This window comes from Bufo bufo, chromosome 1, assembly GCF_905171765.1.
Source record: "Bufo bufo chromosome 1, aBufBuf1.1, whole genome shotgun sequence".
Taxonomy (NCBI): domain Eukaryota; kingdom Metazoa; phylum Chordata; class Amphibia; order Anura; family Bufonidae; genus Bufo; species Bufo bufo.
The window spans coordinates 220,479,865-220,500,201 of record NC_053389.1 but is presented as its reverse complement, the minus strand read 5'-3'; positions in this window follow the sequence as shown (position 1 = coordinate 220,500,201).

Below are 20,337 nucleotides of genomic sequence, written 5' to 3'. Positions count from 1 at the left end.
GAGGGGGGTTGGCACCTGATACTGGCACATAGGGGGGGGTTGGCACTATGATACTGGCACATGGGGGAAGGAGAGAGGCACTTGATACTGGCACATGGGGGGGAGAGGCACTTGATACTGGCACTTTTGGGGGGGGGGAGATGGCACTATGATACTGGGACATGGGGGGAGAGAGGTACTTGATACTGGCACATGGGGGGGTTGGCACTATGATACTGGCACATGGGGGGTGGGAAGGAGAGAGGCACTTAATACTGGCACATCACATTGGGGGGGAGATGGCACTATGATACTGGCACATGGGGGATGGGAAGGAGAGAGGCACTTTATACTGGCACTTTTGGGGGGGAGATGGCACTATGATACTGGCACATGGGGGGAGGCACTTAATACTGGCACGTTGGGGGGGAGATGGCACTATGATACTGGCACATCGGGGGGAGAGGCACTTGATACTGGCACTTTTTTTTGGGGGGGGGGAGATGTCACTATGATACTGGGACATGTGGGGGGGGGGAAGAGAGGCACCTGATACTGGCACATGATGGGGGGGCATCTATGGGGACACTTACTGGCACATTATTGGGGGGCATTATGGGGAACACTAGGCCTGCAGCCTATCAGAGGCCGGACACTGAGGGCATCTACTGGGGCACTATATATGGGGCATTTTATACTGGTACATTATGGGGGGCACTAGCAGGAAGGGGGGAGAGGAGCACTATGGGGGAATTTACTGGGGGCACTATATAGGGGTATTTTATACTGGGACATTATGGGGGCACTATGGGGACATTAAAAGGAGAATTATTTCTACTAGGGGGGGCATTATGGTGGGCTTTATTACTCCCCCATAGTATGACCCCCTAGTAGCAGCACCAGCCTCTCCCTGCTCTGCTATCCCTCTGCCCCTTCTCCAAATCCTTATTATGAAATCTTTCTCATTAGGATAAAGCACAACATCAGCTCCACCGAGCCCCCCAGCCAAGTGTTGTAGTGGTGTCCGAGATCCCCAAGGGCCAAGCCAAGTAATTGTAAGTTTTCATAGGAAATATGTTTATGTTATACACATATAGCATACACCGTGCCACACAATATACAGTATACCCCTACACTGTGTAGTCTGTTCTATAAGCACTATTGTTTTGTGGCGGCGGACAGAAAATAATCTGGAAGTGCCCCTCCCGAGACCAGTCTGACTCCTAGGGGGGGTCTGCTGAGCTAACGGATGCCCCCTATGGCAGTAGCACCACCATAGCCCCCATATATGGCAAAAAAATTATTGCTTCGGGGGGTGGGGGGGGGGTGTGACAATTTTCTACCGCACCGGGTGACACCAGCCCTAGCAACGCCACTGCACAGCACATACTTCTATAATAGCTACTACAAGTATGCACCCCATATCATATTCATGACACTCTGCTTTCCAGAGTGTGAGAAGAGATGTTTGTCAGGAAAGATACAGTATTGTCTGGTATCTGAAAAGTTTGAAGAAAGTTTGAGGAAGGTTTAAGAAGGTTGAACCTTGAACAACAACCTCTCTGTGTCTGGACTGCTAAGGGATAAAGACAAATAGAAAGTGGCATTGTATAGTCCTATTCCCCTTGTAGTCTGTGTTAACCCCGAAGTCTCAGGAAATCTGAATGAATCCTTGAGAGACAGGAGAGGGGAAGTTATGGTGGGCTGATTTCCATCCCCCTGCCTTAACCCCTTCCCGACCTTTGACATACTGTTACGTCATGGGAACCACTGAGTTCCCGCAATTTGACGTAATAGTACGTCATAGTGATCGTGCGGGCACCGGAGCGGTGCGCGCGAGATCACTGCAGGGGACGGCAGTCCGTGGTAGCCGGGCCCCAGCTGTATCCGCCGGCATCGCTGTAAAAGTCGATGCCGGCGGATTAACCCCTTCTATGCCGCGGTCCGCGCTGACCACGACATAGAGGTTTCTGTCAGGTGAACGATAGCATCGAGTCCCCACGCTGCTGTGGCGGGGACCCGATGCGACACAAGGCAGCCCGATGCCGTGCATAGGCTGCCCAATACCTTGCACGGCATCGGGAACTGCCTTCTACGGGAGCCGAGGAGATCCAGCCTCAGGCTGGGTCTTCTAGGCAACCTGTTAGTGTATGACTCAGTGTCATACACTAACAGGCAATGCATTACAATACAGATGTATTGTAATGCATTGCAGAGGGGATCAGACCCCCAAAAGTGAATGTCATAAATAAAGTAAAGTAAAAAAAAAGTGTTTTTAACCACTACAGGACCGCCGTACGCAGGATTGCGTCCTGGCGGCGGCCCTGTTATTCCTCCTGGACGCGCCGGTGGGTCCTCTCGCGAGACGCGAGATTTCGGGCGAAGCCGGCCCGAGCATGCGCATCGTGGGCCGGCAAAAGTTAGAGGAGTATTTAGTCACCAGCCTGCCAGCCAATGATCGTCGCTGGCAGGCTGGTGATTTTCAAAAAATCAAATCAGAAGCCATCTAACACATTATATTTATAAATATAATGTGTTAAATGGCTTCTCTGCTCCTCTGCTGGTCCTTTTCGTCGGTTGGTTCCAGCAGAGGAGCAGACATCACAGTGAGTACACCCAACACTACACTTAGCCCCCAGATCACCCTCCATCACCCCAATTAACCCCTTGATCACCCCTTGATCGCCCCTGTCAATCACCTAGTGAAAGGGAAAAAAGTGATCAGTGTAAACTGTCACTTTTTTTTCCCACTGGTATTGACTGATAGTTTTAGGATAGTTTAGGTAGTTAGCGATCGTTTAGCGCCCAGCCCACCGCACCGCAGTCACTGATTCGCTGATTAGCGTATCGCTAATCAGCATTTGTACTGTTATAGTATCTGTAAGTGATCAGAACTGATCACAGTCAGATCTATAATAGTATTAGTGTCACCTTAGTTCGCCCTCCACCCAAAACGCAGTGTTTGCCCGATCAGGGAATACCCCCTAAATTTAGTTGACCAAATGGCAAACAAGGGGTATTCTTCTGAAGAGGCCTACAGGCTTCTGACCCAGTCGGATGAGGAATGGGAACCCTCATCTGACGAATCCAGCGGGTCAGAATATGAACCTGTAGAAAGCAGTGTCAGTCTGACCCAAAGTTCGGACGAGGAGGTTGAGGTCCCTGATAGCACCAGGCGTACCCGGCCCCGTGTTGCTACACCACAGGTTGCGCAGGATCCGCTTCAAGGGCAGCAGAGTGGGGCTGGCACTGTCGGATTACGTGGTGAGGCATACACCAGCAGCGCAGCCCAACCTGGACCTAATACCAGCACTGCCGTACAACATGGTGAAGTGGCGAGCACCAGAAGGGCAGTTGAAGCTGGTACGGTGGCACGTGCATTAGTTCCCCCGCAGAGCCCCTAGAGTCCCTGAGGTGCTGGCAAACCCTGATTGGCAGCCCCCAACTTCAGCCGCACCAATAGTTCCCCCTTTCACCGCCCAGTCTGGAGTTCGGGTTGAGACAGTTCAGATCGGTTTGGCACTGTTTTTTTTTTTTAGCTGTTCTTGACTGCGGAGCTCTTGGACTTAGTTGTGGCAGAAACAAACCGATATGCCACTGAATTTATAGCCGCCAACCCGGGAAGCTTTTATGCCCAGTCTTTCCGGTGGAAACCCGTCCAAGTTTCCGAATTTAAATTTTTTCTGGGCCTTCTCCTCAACATGGGCTTAACCAAAAAGCATGAATTGCGGTCATATTGGTCCACGAACCCAATTCATCACATGCCCATGTTCTCTGCTGCCATGTCCAGGACACGATTTGAGACCATCCTGCGTTTCCTGCACTTTAGTGACAACAGCAGCTCTTGTCCCAGAGGCCACCCAGCTTTTGACCTGCTCCTCAAAATTCGGCCCCTCATAGACCACTTCAACACCAAATTTGCAGATTTGTATACCCCTGAGCAAAACATCTGCGTAGACGAGTTCCTTATACATTTTACCGGGCGCCTTGGCTTCAAACAATACATCCCAAGCAAGCGCGCCCGGTATGGGGTCAAATTGTATAAGCTCTGTGAAAGGGCCACAGGCTATACCCACAAATTTCGGATCTATGAGGGTAAAGATCAGACCCTGGAGCCGGTCGGTTGCCCTGACTACCTGGGGAGCAGTGGGAAGACAGTCTGGGACTTGGTGTCACCCTTATTTGGCAAGGGGTACCATCTTTATGTGGACAATTTCTACACAAGTGTGCCCCTCTTCAGGCATTTGTTCCTAGAACAGATTGGCTGCTGTGGCACCGCGCGACCTAGTTGCCGGGGCTTCCCCCAACGGCTCGTTACCCCCCTTCTTGCAAGGGGGGAGAGGGCTGCCTTGTGTAACCAAGAACTGCTCGCAGTGAAATGGAGAGACAAGCATGACGTTTACATGCTCTCCTCCATTCACGCAGACGCGACAATCCAAATTGAACGAGCAACCAGTGTCATTGAAAAGCCCCTCTGTGTCTACGACTATAATTTGCTCATGGGAGAGGTGGACTTCAATGACCAGATGTTGGCTCCTTATCTACTTTCCCGCAGGACCAGATGCTGGTATAAGAAGGGGTCTGTATATTTAATTCAATTAGCTGCATATAATAGTTTTGTTCTCTACAGTAAGGCTGGGAGAACAGGATCCTTCCTCAAATTTCAGGAAGAGATCATCGAGAACCTCCTGTATCCAGGAGGTTCCGTGGCTTCATCCACCAGTGTAGTGAGCCGTCTACACGAGCGACATTTCCCCAGTGTCGTTGCTGGTACCTCAAACCGACCGAAAAAAATGTCGTGTCTGTAGCAGGAGTGGAATAAGGCGTGACACCCGCTATTTCTGTCCTGACCACCCTGCCCTATGCTTAGGGGAGTGTTTCCGGAAGCACCACACACAGGTACACTTAGCATAGGGATTGCGTTTCACAGGACAGGCACACAGGGCTATTAGGGCCCTTTCACTCACAGCTGCTGCAAACCTCTCCTTCCACCTGGGACAAAGTGCATAATGTACTTCGCCACATCTTTGGGCGCTTTGCACATTGTCCCATGGGGAAGGAGAGGTTTTTCCTATAAAGGTAAAAAAAAATAAAAAATCACCGGTAAGCAAAAAAGTTAACGTTCTGTTCAAAAAGTTAAATAAAGTTTATATGTTCCGTTCAAATGTTATTATAAAGTTAATAAATTAATTGCGTTGCGGCCTGTTTTTTTTTTTTTTTTTTACCTTCTAGGTGGACCAACCGATCAACCAGCTGCAGCACTGATGTGCATTCTGACAGAAGCATTGCACTGCTGTCAGATTACACAAAAGTCAATGTATGCGGCGCTGCAAGACGAGATTTCTCCTCTGCAGTAAAAGATACGTTTGCCGAGGCTTATGAGCTGTGTTCATATACTTTGGCAAACACTTTGTATATAAAAAAATAAAATAAATCCCGGCAATGATTTATTCATCCACATCGATTGATGTGAATGGAGAAATCGGGTTTGCCAGGGCATACGGGCTAAGTGGGTTTGGATGTTGGGCGGAGCTCCTATGTCCTGGCAGACGCCTTTCCCCTCCTTTTTTTTTTGGCAGAGATTTTTTCATCCACATTGATCAATGCGAATGAATAAATCTGTGCCGTTCATTTTTTCTTTCAGCCCAGAGGCTGAACGGAAAAAAAAAATATCATTACCCGTATGCTCAATATAAGGAGAATAGCAGAAACTCCTAATGCTGGCCATACATGTAATGATTGCGGAAACCCTCAAATGCCAGGGCAGTACAAACACCCCACAAATGACCCCATTTTGGAAAGAAGACACCCCAAGGTATTTTGCTGAGGGGCATATTGAGTCCATGAAAGATTGAAATTTTTGTCCCAAGTTAGCAGAAAGGAAGACTTTGTGAGAAAAAACAAAAAAAATCAATTTCCGCTAACTTGTGCAAAAAAAAAAATGTTCTATGAACTCGCCATGCCCCTCATGGAATACCTTGGGGTGTTTTCTTTCCAAAATGGGGTCACATGTGGGGTAATTATACTGCCCTGGCATTTTAGGGGCCCTAAAGCGTGAGAAGAAGTCTGGGATCCAAATGTCAAAAAATGCCCTCCTAAAAGGAATTTGGGCCCCTTTGCGCATCTAGGCTGCAAAAAAGTGTCACACATGTGGTATCGCCGTACTCAGGAGAAGTTGGGCAATGTGTTTTGGGGTGTCATTTTACATATACCCATGCTGGGTGAGATAAATATCTCAGTCAAATGCCAACTTTGTATAAAAAAATGGGAAAAGTTGTCTATTGCCGAGATATTTCTCTCACCCAGCATGGGTATATGTAAAATGACACCCCAAAACACATTGCCCAACTTCTCCTGAGTACGGCGATACCACATGTGTGACACTTTTTTGCAGCCTATGTGGGCAAAGGGGCCCACATTCCAAAGAGCACCTTTAGGATTTCACTGGGCATTTTGATTTCAAACTACTTCTCACGCATTAGGGCCCCTAAAATGCCAGAGCAGTATAACTACCCCACAAGTGACCCCATTTTGGAAAGAAGACACTCCAAGGTATTCCGTGAGGGGCATGGCGAGTTCCTAGAATTTTTTTTTTTTGTCACAAGTTAGCGGAAAATGATGATTTTTTTTTTTCTTACAAAGTCTCATATTATATGTATATATGTCTCATGGGTATGTGTAAAAAGACACCCCAAAACACATTGCCCAACTTCTCCTGAGTACGGCGATACCACATGTGACACTTTTTTGCAGCCTAGGTGGGCAAAGGGGCCCACATTCCAAAGAGCACCTTTAGGATTTCACAGGACATTTTGATTTCAAACTACTTCTCACGCCTTAGGGCCCCTAAAATGCCAGGGCAGTATAACTACCCCACAAGTGACCCCATTTTGGAAAGAAGACACCCCAAGGTATTTCGTGATGGGCATAGTGAGTTCATGGAAGTTTTTATTTTTTGTCACAAGTTAGTGGAATATGAGACTTTGTAAGAAAAAAAAAAAAGAAAAATCATTTTCCGCTAACTTGTGACAAAAAATAAAAAGTTCTATGAACTCACTATGCCCATCAGCGAATACCTTAGGGTGTCTACTTTCCGAAATGGGGTCATTTGTGGGGGTTTTCTACTGTCTGGGCATTGTAGAACCTCAGGAAACATGACAGGTGCTCAGAAAGTCAGAGCTGCTTCAAAAAGCGGAAATTCACATTTTTGTACCATAGTTTATAAACGCTATAACTTTTAGCCAAATCTGTTTTTATTGAATAATGAAAGCACATATTGTATATACAGTGATAACAGTCTCACCAATTTACAACATTGCAAAATATCTATTGTATATCATCACATTAACACAGTTCAGTGTGACTTAGGCTTCCAGGGGATTATCCCGACAATACAGGCAGGTGAGGACACACAAACGTATCTAGATTTCCTGATACCACCAAATGAGTGTATGAAGCTATTTGGTATAAATATATGTGAACAAAAGTACATAAACGGGACACGATACAAGGACATACAGACACAGAAAACACAGTAGTCCTATCATCCAAAACTACCTAATGTAGTCTAATACAATCCAGGAGTTGGGATCCATGGCTATTCCTGAAGACGTATTTAAAAGGTATGGTCAGAGTCTAAACAGGCGTCCACTCTGTGTACTCCCCCCAATCTCAACTTACTTAGGGCGGTTGGAGTGAATCTATAGGTAAGGCTTATTCTCCCAGCAATTTAACCCTTAATGATCTCCTCTGTATCCCTCTTCTTAGTATATTTGATCCACGGTTCCCAGACCTGTAGATATTTATCCCTAGTATTGTAAGTCCACCCCACTAATTCTTCCATTCTGCACATGTCGCTCATTTTCTCATGCCACATCTTAAGGGATGGTGGATCTTTATCTTTCCATTTCATAGGAACTAACAACTTAGCAGCCGCTATCATATGTGTGGGTAGGTTCATTCTGTTCGGTCTAAAGCCAGCAGGGGGTAACCACAATAGGACTAGCTCTGGGGTGAGCTTCAGGTCAATAGCGCAAATTTGGGAAATCAGCTTTTCAATACCTTCCCAGAACTCCTTCAGACTCGGACAGAACCACCATATATGTGATAGAGATCCTTTATCCTCCCCACATCTCCAACATAGATCATTCGGCGCTAGTCCCATTTTGAATAACAGCTCATGAGTTCTGTACCATCTAGTAAGGATCTTTAGGGAATTTTGTTGGGTCAGTATGCACTTGGAGAACCCATGTGAATGGGTCAAAATAAAGCCCTTATCTCTATCATCCAATATGCAGTTCAACTCTCTCTCCCAGGCGCTAATATAAGAGGGTATGTCGTTATTCTTGTCCTTCAACAATTGCGTGTAGATAAGTGAGATGCATTTCGGAGGGGTTTTGGGAAGCAGAGTATACGTTTCTAACCAAGTGGGATCCGCAAGTGGGACAAGCTTAGACTTTTTGAACTTGGCACATGTAATCTCAAAATCCCTTACTTGTAGAAAATCCCACTTAGTACCATTTCCTCCATCAAAGGACGAATAATAATCATTCTGATGTGTGGTTCTCGCTAGGTCCCCTAATACTTTCCCCGGCAGAGAGTTCCAGATGGGGCCAGATTCTGCATATGATTTATTTAGTATCTGGGGCAACATTCTAAGTGGTGTCAGAGGTGACAGTTTTCCCCTCCCCATGTTAAGCGCCCCTGTTCTGCTGCATGCAATAACGGTGCTTTTCGTGATGACGCTAATCAGGGAATCTTTATCCGTTTTTTTGAAAGGGAACCACAGCATGTAGTCTGCCGAGTTTCCCATTAGGGCACGTTCCATCTCTACATGCAATGGTGGTGGTGTGAGTCCCACCAAGGCAATCCATCTCTCCAGATGTATAGCTTGTACATATTGCTCTACATCAGGGAGTGATATGCTCCCTGTTTCATTCTCCTAGTAAGTATTCCAAATGGAAGTCTAGCTTTTTTGCTCGCCCAGATGTATCTCCCTATTATCCGTCTAATCTTAGTTAAGTAATTGGCAGGTAAGTGCAATGGAAGAGATCTTAGGGTGTATAACAGCTGAGGCAATATGTAAGCCGTAATCACATTTTTCCTCCCTAGCCAAGAAAGGAATGGCAGAGAGCTTTTTGTAAGGAAAGTTTCAATCTTACTTAGTAGAGGGGGGAAATTCAGTCTGAACAGCAGTCCCGGATCATTAGCTATATTAATTCCTAGGTATTTAATGGAGGTTGGTGGCCACTTAAAGGGTGTCATCCTCTTAAGTCTAAGTTGTTGCGCAGAGGAGAGGGATATACCTAATGCTTCAGACTTATCTAGGTTGATCTTAAAGTTGGACAGTTTTCCGAACTGCTGGAAAATTGTCAAAACCTCGCTCATAGCATTCACAGGGTCAGTCAGCATAAGGAGTAAGTCATCGGCAAACGCCGCCATTTTGTGGGTGTGTGTGCCTAAGCGCAGTCCCTTTATAGCAGGATTTTGTCTAAATTTCAGAAGTAAGGTCTCTAAGGTTAGTATAAAGAGTGTGGGGGATAGGGGGCATCCCTGCCGCGTGCCATTGCGTATCAAGAAGGCGTCCGACAGAGTCCAATTCACCATGACGCGTGCTGATGGTGACGAGTATAGTGAAAATATGGCATCAATAAACTGTTCTGGAAAACCAAATGCCTTCAATGTACTACGCATGTACAGCCAGCTGACTCTGTCGAACGCCTTCTCTGCATCTGTACCCAAGAGTACCATTGGGACTCTATTCTTATTAGCATGGCAAACAGCATGGACTACCCTACTAACATTGTGTCTCCCTTCCCGTCCCGGGACGAACCCCACTTGCTCCTCCCCCACAAGCCCAGGCAGAAGTTTAGAAATCCTAGCACTAAGCAATTTCGCCCACCATTTCAGATCAGTGTTAAGCAGGGAAATAGGCCTGTAGCTTTCACATGCTTCTTGGTCTTTCCCCTCCTTATGTATCACTGTTATATGCGCTGCCTGAGCCTGTGGGGGCAGAGTCCCCCCTCTGAGCAATGAGTTGCACAAGCGGACAAAGTAAGGGATAAGGATCTCTCTAAACTTTTTATAATAAGCAATGGGGAACCCATCCGGACCCGGGGACCTCCCAGATGGTATGGTATCTAGAACTCGTGCCACCTCCTCTGCAGTGAAAGGCTTCAGTAACTCAAGGCTATTTGCCTCTGAAACTGATGGAATCTTTATGGAGCGTAGAAATTCCTTAATCTGCGAGGCTATATCAGGGCAAGGACCAGTGTCCTTCAAGTTATATAAGGATCCATAAAACTTACAAAACTCCTTTGCTATGGCCGGCGTATTGGTAAGTCTATTGCCATCTGAGGATTTTATCACCTGAATGAAGGATTTATTTCTCTGATGCTTTAAAAGAGCGGACATTAGTTTGGAGCTCTTGTTACCGTGGAGGTAATGTTTAAAACGCAGGGCTTGCAGAATCTTAGCCGTTTTAACATTAAGGAGATCTCTCACCTGCCTACGTAGGGAACCTAGGGTGTTATACACCTCACTTGACTGCGATTTTTTGTGGATGCTTTCAAGCGTAGATATTTGTAATAATAAGGAGTTCAATTCTTTCACTCTCTGCCTCTTCAACCTAGTACCTAGGCTAATAAAATCCCCTCTAATCACCTCTTTGTGAGCTTCCCACAGAGTGGGGTGCGAGATCTGATTCACATCATTAGTCAGGAAGTAGTCTCTCAATTTTTGTGAAATTGACTGCGCATGGGTCTCATCATCTATCAACGTAGTATTTAACCGCCAGGTCCAGGATCTACGTGGCAATTCCTCAAACTTTACACTTACACTTATGGGGGCATGATCGCAAATAACCGCATTGTCTATCTTGGCCTCCGTAACCAGCGGGAGCGCTTGATTAGATAAGAAAATATAGTCCAGCCTCTGGTACGAATCGTGTACTCTAGAGTGGAACGTATAATCCTTATCCTCTGGATGTAACAATCTCCAAACGTCCGAGAGTCCCAAATCCGCCAGTGCAAGGTAAAGTTTGCGGAGTTGTTTAACCGGCGTGTTCCTACCTCCTAGATGTGGTATCTTTCGTGGAGTCGAAGATCAAGTTCAGATCCCCTCCCATGATTAGTAAACCTTCCGCAAAGGGCTTCAGGATGTCAAGCGTCCGTAAAATCCACCTAGTCTGGTTACAGTTGGGGGCATACAAGTTAGCCATAGTGACCGTTAAATTAAGGATTTTTCCTTTAACCAACAGGTATCTGCCCTCCGGATCTGCCAGTTTAGCTAACACTTGAAACAGGACATTCTTCCCTACACCTATAGAGACTCCCCTAGAGGCCGATGAGTGGGACGCATGGTACCACATGGGAAATTGTTTGCTGGTCAAATTAGGTATATGCATATGTCTGAAGTGAGTCTCCTGTATAAAGGCTATATCCACATGTTCTTTCTTTAAGGTGTGGTACAACTGACTCCTCTTTTGAGGGATATTAGCGCCATTAACATTAAGAGAGTATATTTTCACTTCAGCCATATCCAGATAAGCAGCTATCTAAAAGATTAGCATTACAAAGGATGGCAAGTAAGACAGGACATAAACAACAACAGTTAACAGTGAATATGAACATAACAAATGGGCTAAAGAGCCCAATGGCGTCTCGTGACGCTGTAAAGCACACGCTGGCCAAGTAAGCAAGGCCAGTGGGGGGGTGACATGTGTGGAGAGGTCACAGGACCCATCTCCGTCCACCCGGCCTATCAGGCCAATAATAAAGAATACCCGTGGTTATATCGTAAAGCAACCTAATGATACTAAGGTTTAACACATGAAAGCTAATGTGTAGAATAGCGTTAAGCCCCTAGCTGGGGAAAGTAACTCTGCTATCTCAGTGGAAAAGTTGGAACATACATAATATATTGATAAAGACGCCCTAAATTAGGGCATTTAAGATACACTCTGGTGTTCCAAATCAATGTACCCCCCCCCCCCCAGGGGTTAATATCCACGCGTGGCTGAGAGACTAGATGCTGACACATAGATGGTCAATGCAATCTCTAACTTTTATTATATGGGGGAAGCGTATATACATCTTCAGAAGAGGGCAGTCCTCACTGAAGCATAAAACATTGTTTCATTGGTCAAAAAGGATGAAGAGATAAGAGAGAAAAGATAATACACCTGCATCTGCGCACTGGGCCCTACTTTGGAATGTGAACTAATGTAAACATCTGGTTACCATCACCATTTTGTAATGGCTTCTATTCTAACAATAATACTGCATATGTCATATGTGACACTTCAAAGAGGTGCTTCTCTATAGGCAGTGAATAATATATACATATCATCGAGCCATATAATTGGCTTGTGCACTCCTTCACACTCTATATACCTTCCTTGTTGGGACACCTGTACAAGGATGAGAAATCAGACACTTCTTACAGCACAGCTCTTTGCCCCCCCCCCCCCCTTCTCCAGTCTTGAAACAAAGAGGGGGTGGGTGGGCACTTGGAGAAGAAAAAGTTAACTCATTACAGTCCTAGAGATACAAAATATAGAATAAAATTCACACATCTTTAACAGTCCCCCCTTGAATTTCATTCTCTCCCTAAACCTAAACATCTGTCCCAATGCTCCGACATCCTCTTCACCAGCTTCCACGACAAGCCATACCTAGCGAACAGCCTCCCGTGACACTGGATTTGAGCACGGGGAAGTCAGATGATCTTTCCCTAACTGGCGTTGACATTATATGGGGGGACTGGGGGTCATCAATGCTTCTGATTTTCTGGATCAATGTTTTCATACAATTTTTCCATATTCTTTTGAGTCATGATCAACAGTCACACAAGGGAAAACCAGTCTCAACACTTCCTTGAAATCAATCCAATTATGCTTTCCTTTGAGCTTCACTGTGCTTGTGGTCAACAACACTCGGAATGGACCATCAAACCAGGGTTTTAGGACTTTTCTAACATGTCTTTTTCTACCACCCAATCTCCAGACACAAGTGGGTGGGTTCCTGGTACTTTATCAAAACCTGGAAGTGAAGTAAAAACTCGAAAATGTACTTTAGTCAAATGCTTGTACAAACTGATCACATAATCTGCCAGACAACCATGTTGCATCTGAAGCTGCTGTGGGAAATAAAATCCTATCCTAGGGGCTGACCCAAAAAGGACCTTATAGGGACAAAGGCCTGTCTCACGGTTAGGCGTATACCTTACTAAAAGATGGCTACCAGTAGGCACTCTAAGGTTTTTGAATCTTTAACTTAGTGTCCCATTCAGTTCCTTTTCCCTACTCTACTGCTGCTTTGTGGATGGTACGAAGCATGTAAGGCCTGTCCTACACCCAAAACCTTCATCATCTCCTGCATTACTTCACCTGTGAAGTGAACACCTGTGTCACTTTCAATGATCTAAGGTACCCCATACCTGCACACAACTTCGGCCATAATCTTCTTTACTTCTTTGGGTACGGTTTTGGCCATCCTGAAAACAAGTCATCACATATCAATACATACTCATACATGCCCACCTTGTATAGTTGAAGGTAGTCTGTAAACGTTGAAACACATACAAAAAGCAAGACGTGTTTCTTGGGTACCTTAACCACCTTGCCCACGTTCTGGACACAAACTATTTATCCTTGAGTATGTCTGACTGTTACAGTGCTGAACCCTGGGGCGTACCATATGCTACGTACTAAATCACACATAGCAGTTTTTGTCTGGTGCATCACTCCATGGGTTGCCTGTTCCATCGTGGAGTAGAGGGACCTGGGAAGGTAAAGTTTTCCCTTCTTATTTGTAGTCCCCCCTTTTCCATCCACCAGTCCCTTTCCTCCTTCCCCATCTGGTTCTGTAAGGTCTTAAGAACTTTCGGGAGACAGGAAGAGTTATTTCAGGGACCTGAACTGTGGCCACTTAAGACAGGGGTCTGCCTAGGTAATTTGGCAGCCATTTTTGCCACCTGATCTGCCGTGGCTTTCCCCTTTGCCTCCTCTGCATCTGTTTACAGTGGCCTTTCGTTGCAATCATCACCTCTCATGTTAGTGACAAAAGGGCTTCCATCAGAGACCTCACTGCTTCCCCATTTTCAATGGGTTTACCTGAAGCGATCAAGGAGTCTCTGGCTTTCCATATAGGCCCATAGTCATGGGCTATCCCAAAAGCACACCTGGAATCAGTGTAAATGTTGGCTGTTTTTCCATCTGCATATCTGCAAGCCATCTTCAGAGTCTTTTAGCACCACTTCTTGAGCCTTCATGTGTGGTAGTTCACGTTTAATCACCACTGCCCAACCTGTGTAGTACCTGCCATCCTGGCCATACCTCGATCCATCCACAATGAGCACATGATCAAGATTACCTAATGGCTGATTTACCAAATCCCACTACCTCTTGTGACATCATCTGCAAACAGTCAGGAGCCTCTTCCTTTGAATCTGGAAGAAAAGTTTAAAGTGCGGTGCCCTAACTCTTCCCTCCCCCCTCGGTCCAGAGGCAACAGGGTGGCTGGGTCCAAAGTATTACACCTTTGGAGAGCAACATTGTCAGGCAACAAAATGGAACACTGCATTCTCAAATAACGGGCAACAAAACAATCATTTGGATTGTACGTTCATGAGGATAGATGTAATATCACCATCACTTTGTGGTTCAGAACTATCTCAGAGCTTTCATCAAACATAGCTAATACAACTACTACAGCTCTGATGCAGAAAGGGGCACCTCTGGCCACGGGATCAAGTCTGACTGAATAATATGCTACGGGGCGTTATTGCTGGCCATGCAGTTGGGTGAGGACAGCTAAGTCATGGCCACTCACTTCATAACAATACAATCTAAATGTAATAATCTGACATTGTGGGGGAACACAAAATTGCCAGTTCTAGGCATAAAAAGCATCTACCACCTCATCTGTCAGGCGGTTTGGACTAAAGGACAAATCAATCACAGTGGAGTGAGTAGGGGTAATGGGAACCTGAGCCAACAAGGTGTGTGTATTGGGCACGCTGTGGGTGTTAGAAACAGTGGCCTCATTAACGGCATGTAGGTCATGTACCATCCAATGGTGAGTGGTTTTGCTTTTTTCAGCTTCTGGGAGTACTGATACAAACATGGACCAGGGAATTTAATCACTAATGACCAACAAACAAAGTTCCTGGTCGTTGAGGGCACCTGTAAACTTCACAGTGCCGTCCTCCTGATATGAGATACCAGCATGTACTTTTGCAAGCAAATCTGCACCTAGGAGGCAACAAGGGGCGTTACCACTGACCAGCAAACGGGCAAGCGCATCTTGGTTAGGGGCAACTCTAATATGGATGGTTTCTGTTGAGAAGGGAGCGTACTACTTTCCAATCCACTTCTACCCAAAGACTGGTGTCCTTGGGGAGTAAATCAGGGGAGGCCATGTTTGCTGTGCACAACTGTCTTGGCTGCTCCAGTATCAATCAAAAACGGGACTACTTCTTTATCACCCAGAGTGAGAGATATCATTGGGCCAGAATGAATCTGCTAAAAATGTTTAAGAGTAGAGGCAATACTGGATTCCCTGTTTCCTAATCTTGATCTAACTCCCCCCCCCTCCCTGTCTTTGTGTTCTCCTTATAACAAAAAACATGGGTGTCTGTGGGGACGGACAGTGATCCGGGCATGGTCAACATAGAATACAATCCTCTCGTGTGATGTGGACGAGGAATACCACACACAGCACAACACTCTCTCTTCTGGGATCTGGGTCCCACAGACTCTGCAGGCCCATCATAGGGTGGCAGACTTACTTTTTCCTCACTTCAATGAGGCGTTTGACATCAGGGCTGTAGCAATGCCAAAGGAACACTACCTATGGTTGGGACCACTGAACTACCCAATGCCGCTTGATGTTACTCTGCATTTTGGCTTACAGAAGTATCCAACTTTTCCTATCGCGGAATTAGTAGACTGGAAAACAAAACAGGACTTCTCATCTTCCATGGGAGTGTCTTATAACTAGGGGATGGGCACAAGGGCTGTCGTTGTCTGTAACGTCCACCCCTATCCTCCTCCCTCCGCTCTGAGTCATCTAAGTCCACCCCCTTCAGTCGGACGCTGTGGTCCTCCTTTTGTCCGTCAGTAATCTGCCAGCTGTCCATTAGAACAGAGCTCTGATGTTAAGCACAACACTTAACATGTAACACGTAACTTCAAACATTGAAACAAACAGATCTGACAATACAGACATGAACACACAAAGGGCCCATAAAAACTTTTCATTGACTTCGATAAAAAAAATTTACAGCTTGATCAATGCTGTTGACACCAATCAAAACCAAAAACTTCCAAGAAAAAGAAAATAAAATCCTCAATGCGCATATTATTTAAAAAACAAATACCGTACTCCATACGCATTCATATACATTTTCATGTACTAATTTTCATTAACTGCTCATAACCACGCCCTTACACATAAAATATGAATTGCATTCACAGCTCTGCTAAAAACATCCATCAGTCACAAAGCCACACCCATTCACATTCCACTGAATCATTTATGTCTTCCAACCTAGCCACACTGTTTTCATCCCAAAAACTTGTAGCACAGACAAACAGAGCTTTCCTGGAAACAGATAGCCACACCACACCCAGAATTGCTGATTGTCTGTCGCTGTAAGACAATATACATGTTGTAATCATACAGTCATTTTGTTAAAAGCTGGATTCCCACAGTACACTGATTGGGAAAGAAGAAAGAAAAAAAAAAAAAAAGATTATTGAACAATTCTTTGTCTTCTATAATAATATTACACATATAACATCACTTACTCTGCATGATTCCCTGCCCCCAAGATTCCCTCCCCCCTTTCCCTGCTCCTCTTATCTCAGGAATGTTTCTGTGTGAAGGTGGGGGGGAAATTAATTTCTCTATTTCACAGTTCCTGACCATCTTTTTGGATCTTCCCTATTTAACCAGTTCATTTCTGAACATTTAACACAAGCGCCTTTCTGATTGCAGACACTGGGGCACTTTCTTTCTTGCTAATGCCATCAATTATCATCCTGACACTGCTCTGTTTTCTCACTCGTTTAAAACTCCCCCTTCAACATCACAGGAGTTCTGATGCCCTCAGTCTGTAAGCTCTAACTTCACAGTTTCTTACAGATTTTCATCCCTGTTGCCAGCCGGGCGACCTGCTGTCCGGGGCCACACTTTCTCTAACATTCTTTGTCACATTTTAACTTTCAATTCTCCATATCACATCCTATAATCTCCCTCTTCCCTCGCTACTAGCTAGGGGCTGTATTTTCTCCTTCTTTATAATACTGGGACTGACCCATCTCAAAACAACAGTATTTCAGACTGACACACACAGACAAAACAGAGGAGTGATCAGCACCTTTAACCCTTTCCTCCGCAGACAAAGGATTCACCCTCCCCTCTGGTTGGCTCAAATCTGACTATCACGTCTGACTAGTCAGCTGGGACTCCCCGCACATCTTCCCCTGCTCCAGGGGTCAGGCGGGCTCCGCCGCATCTTCCTGGGGTCAGGTCAGGTGGAGAATATCAGCGCAGTCTTCCCTTATCTCAAGGATCTAAAGGTCATACGGCTCCACGCGTCTTCCTGAGGTCAGGTCAGGTGGAGAATATCACCGCAGTCTTCCCTTATCTCAAGGATCTAAAGGTCATATGGCTCCACGCGTCTTCCTGCCAGGTCAGCCGGAGTTTACTTTCTCCCACACCTCGGCGCTACAGCGCACCCTTCCAAACCAGGAGGTTACTGTCCCCTCCCTTTGTCTGTGGTTTTACCGTCTGTGCTCAACTCACTCCTCACATAAATCACAGACACACACAAAACATATACACACCAGAGTGATCTATAATTTCAGACTATTGGTTCAATAGACTCTAAGCTTTCAGCATTACAGCCGACTACTATACTTACATCAGTACCACCCCACAGCAGACTGAGCTATCTGAGCATGACGAAGTAAATAGCAGAAAGGCAGATGAGATAAAAAGTTTTCTCACCTTTCTTTGAGGTTGCAATCCTCTCCCTTCTGCCGTTCGTCAAGCTCAGGGGCCCGTCTTGTCAGCTGTTTGATGCTACATTCGCTCAGAGTCCCTTCGTGGTCGCCACTTTGATAAAGACGCCCTAAATTAGGGCATTTAAGATACACTCTGGTGTTCCAAATCAATGTACCCCCCCCCCCCCCAGGGGTTAATATCCACGTGTGGCTGAGAGACTAGACGCTGACACATAGATGGTCAATGCAATCTCTAACTTTTATTACATGGGGGAAGCGTATATACATCTTCAGAAGAGGGCAGTCCTCACTGAAGCATAAAACATTGTTTCATTGGTCAAAAAGGAAGAAGAGATAAGAGAGAGAAGATAATACACCTGCATCTGCGCACTGGGTCCTACTTTGGAATGTGAACTAATGTAAACATCTGGTTACCATCGCCATTTTGTAATGGCTTCTATTCTAACAATAATACTGCATATGTCATATGTGACACTTCAAAGAGGTGCTTCTCTATAGGCAGTGAATAATATATACATATCATCGAGCCATATAATTGGCTTATGCACTCCTTCACACTCTATATACCTCCCTTGTTGGGACACCTGTACAAGGATGAGAAATCAGACACTTCTCACAGCACAGCTCTTTGCCCCCCCGCCCCCCCCTCTTCTCCAGTCTTGAAACAAAGAGGGGGTGGGTGGGCACTTGGAGAAGAAAAAGTTAACTCATTACAGTCCTAGAGATACAAAATATAGAATAAAATTCACACATCTTTAACAATATCTTCCATGAACACAAAAGCAATAAACTATCTAGAAAGTAAGACTTCTCTTATAGGATCAAAGTCCTGCTTCTCTGGCGGCCTTCTTCCTCGGCGAGCGACCCTTGCTCACCGTCTGCCACTGCAGATTTTGCGGGAGTTGAGGTAAATCCGGCGGGAAAGATGTCGGTAGCCATGATGGAATGTCCAGGGGTTCCATCTGCAATGCATCCCACATCTTAGGCAAGTCCTCTGGTGCTCGCACGGTATGTTGCCGACCTTCAATGGTGGTTGTCAGACCAAAAGGAAAGAGCCACTTCACCGGGAGTTTCTTCTCCCTTAAGGCATTGGTTAGTGGGCGAAAGGCTCTCCGTTTTGCCAGTGTGCTGGCCGCTAAGTCCTGGAAGAATAGGATTTTATGTTCATCTAACAGGAGATCGCCTGCCTCTCTTGCAGCTTTAAGCAAGGCCGCAGTGTCCAGAAAGTTCATGAGAGCACAAACTACATCCCTGGGAGGTTCTGTGTTCGGCGGTTTCGGTCGCAGGGCTCTATGGGCGCGTTCAATAACAATGGCGTCTGCGCGTTCTTTGCCCACAAGCAACTCAAACAAGTGGCGCACTGTAGGCGTCAGCTCTTCTGCGGTAACCGACTCAGGAATGCCTCTCAGGCGAATGTTCTTGCGTCGGTCTCTGTTTTCTTGGTCTTCCAGGTATAAGAAAGCAGTGTTTATCTGTTTGCAGACCGAGGCCAGTTGCGACTGTATTCCTGCACTGTGCTGAGTCATGAGGGAATGTGAATCCTCCAAGGCCTCCACTCTGTGGCCCATATGCAGGACCTCTGTTTTAATGTCTGATAGTTCCTTCAGGACTGGCGACAAAGCTTTGTCCAGCGATTGCGCTAGCGATTGCTGCAAGAAGGCTCTGGTGATCGGTAAGGCGTCTTGCTCCCCTTGTATTTCAGAGCAGGCATCTGAGCTGTCACCATCAGAGTCGTCTTCCCGCGTCTCCGCAGTAGGAGCATGCCGCGCTGCCTTACCCCGTTCCGGCTGGGACGAAGAGGTCATTTTACTGAGGTATTTGCTCATATCGCTTTGCGAGCTTTTCAGTTTCGGGGTGCTCTCCACTTCTCCCCTCTTGTCTCTATTAATCTTCCCCATAATCTCGTCGGGTAGCTATGAAAAAGGCTAAAAGACCGGGCTTATGGCGAGGAGCTCAGACGCACACGTCCTCCACCATGCTCAGTCGGCTCCGCCCCCCCAACGCTATAACTTTTACCCAAACCATTTATTTTTTTTACCCAAACATTTTTTTTTTATCAAAGACGTGTAGAACAATAAATTTTGAGAAAAATGTATATATAGATGTCGTTTTTTTTGAAAAATTTTACAACTGAAAGTGAAAAATGAAATTTTTTTTTGCAAAAATTTGGGTAAATTTCGATTAATAACAAAAAAAGTTAAAATGTCAGCAGCAATGAAATACCACCAAATGAAAGCTCTATTAGTGAGAAGAAAAGGAGGTAAAATTCATTTGGGTGATAAGTTGTATGACCGAGCAATAAACGGTGAAAGTAGTGTAGTGCAGAA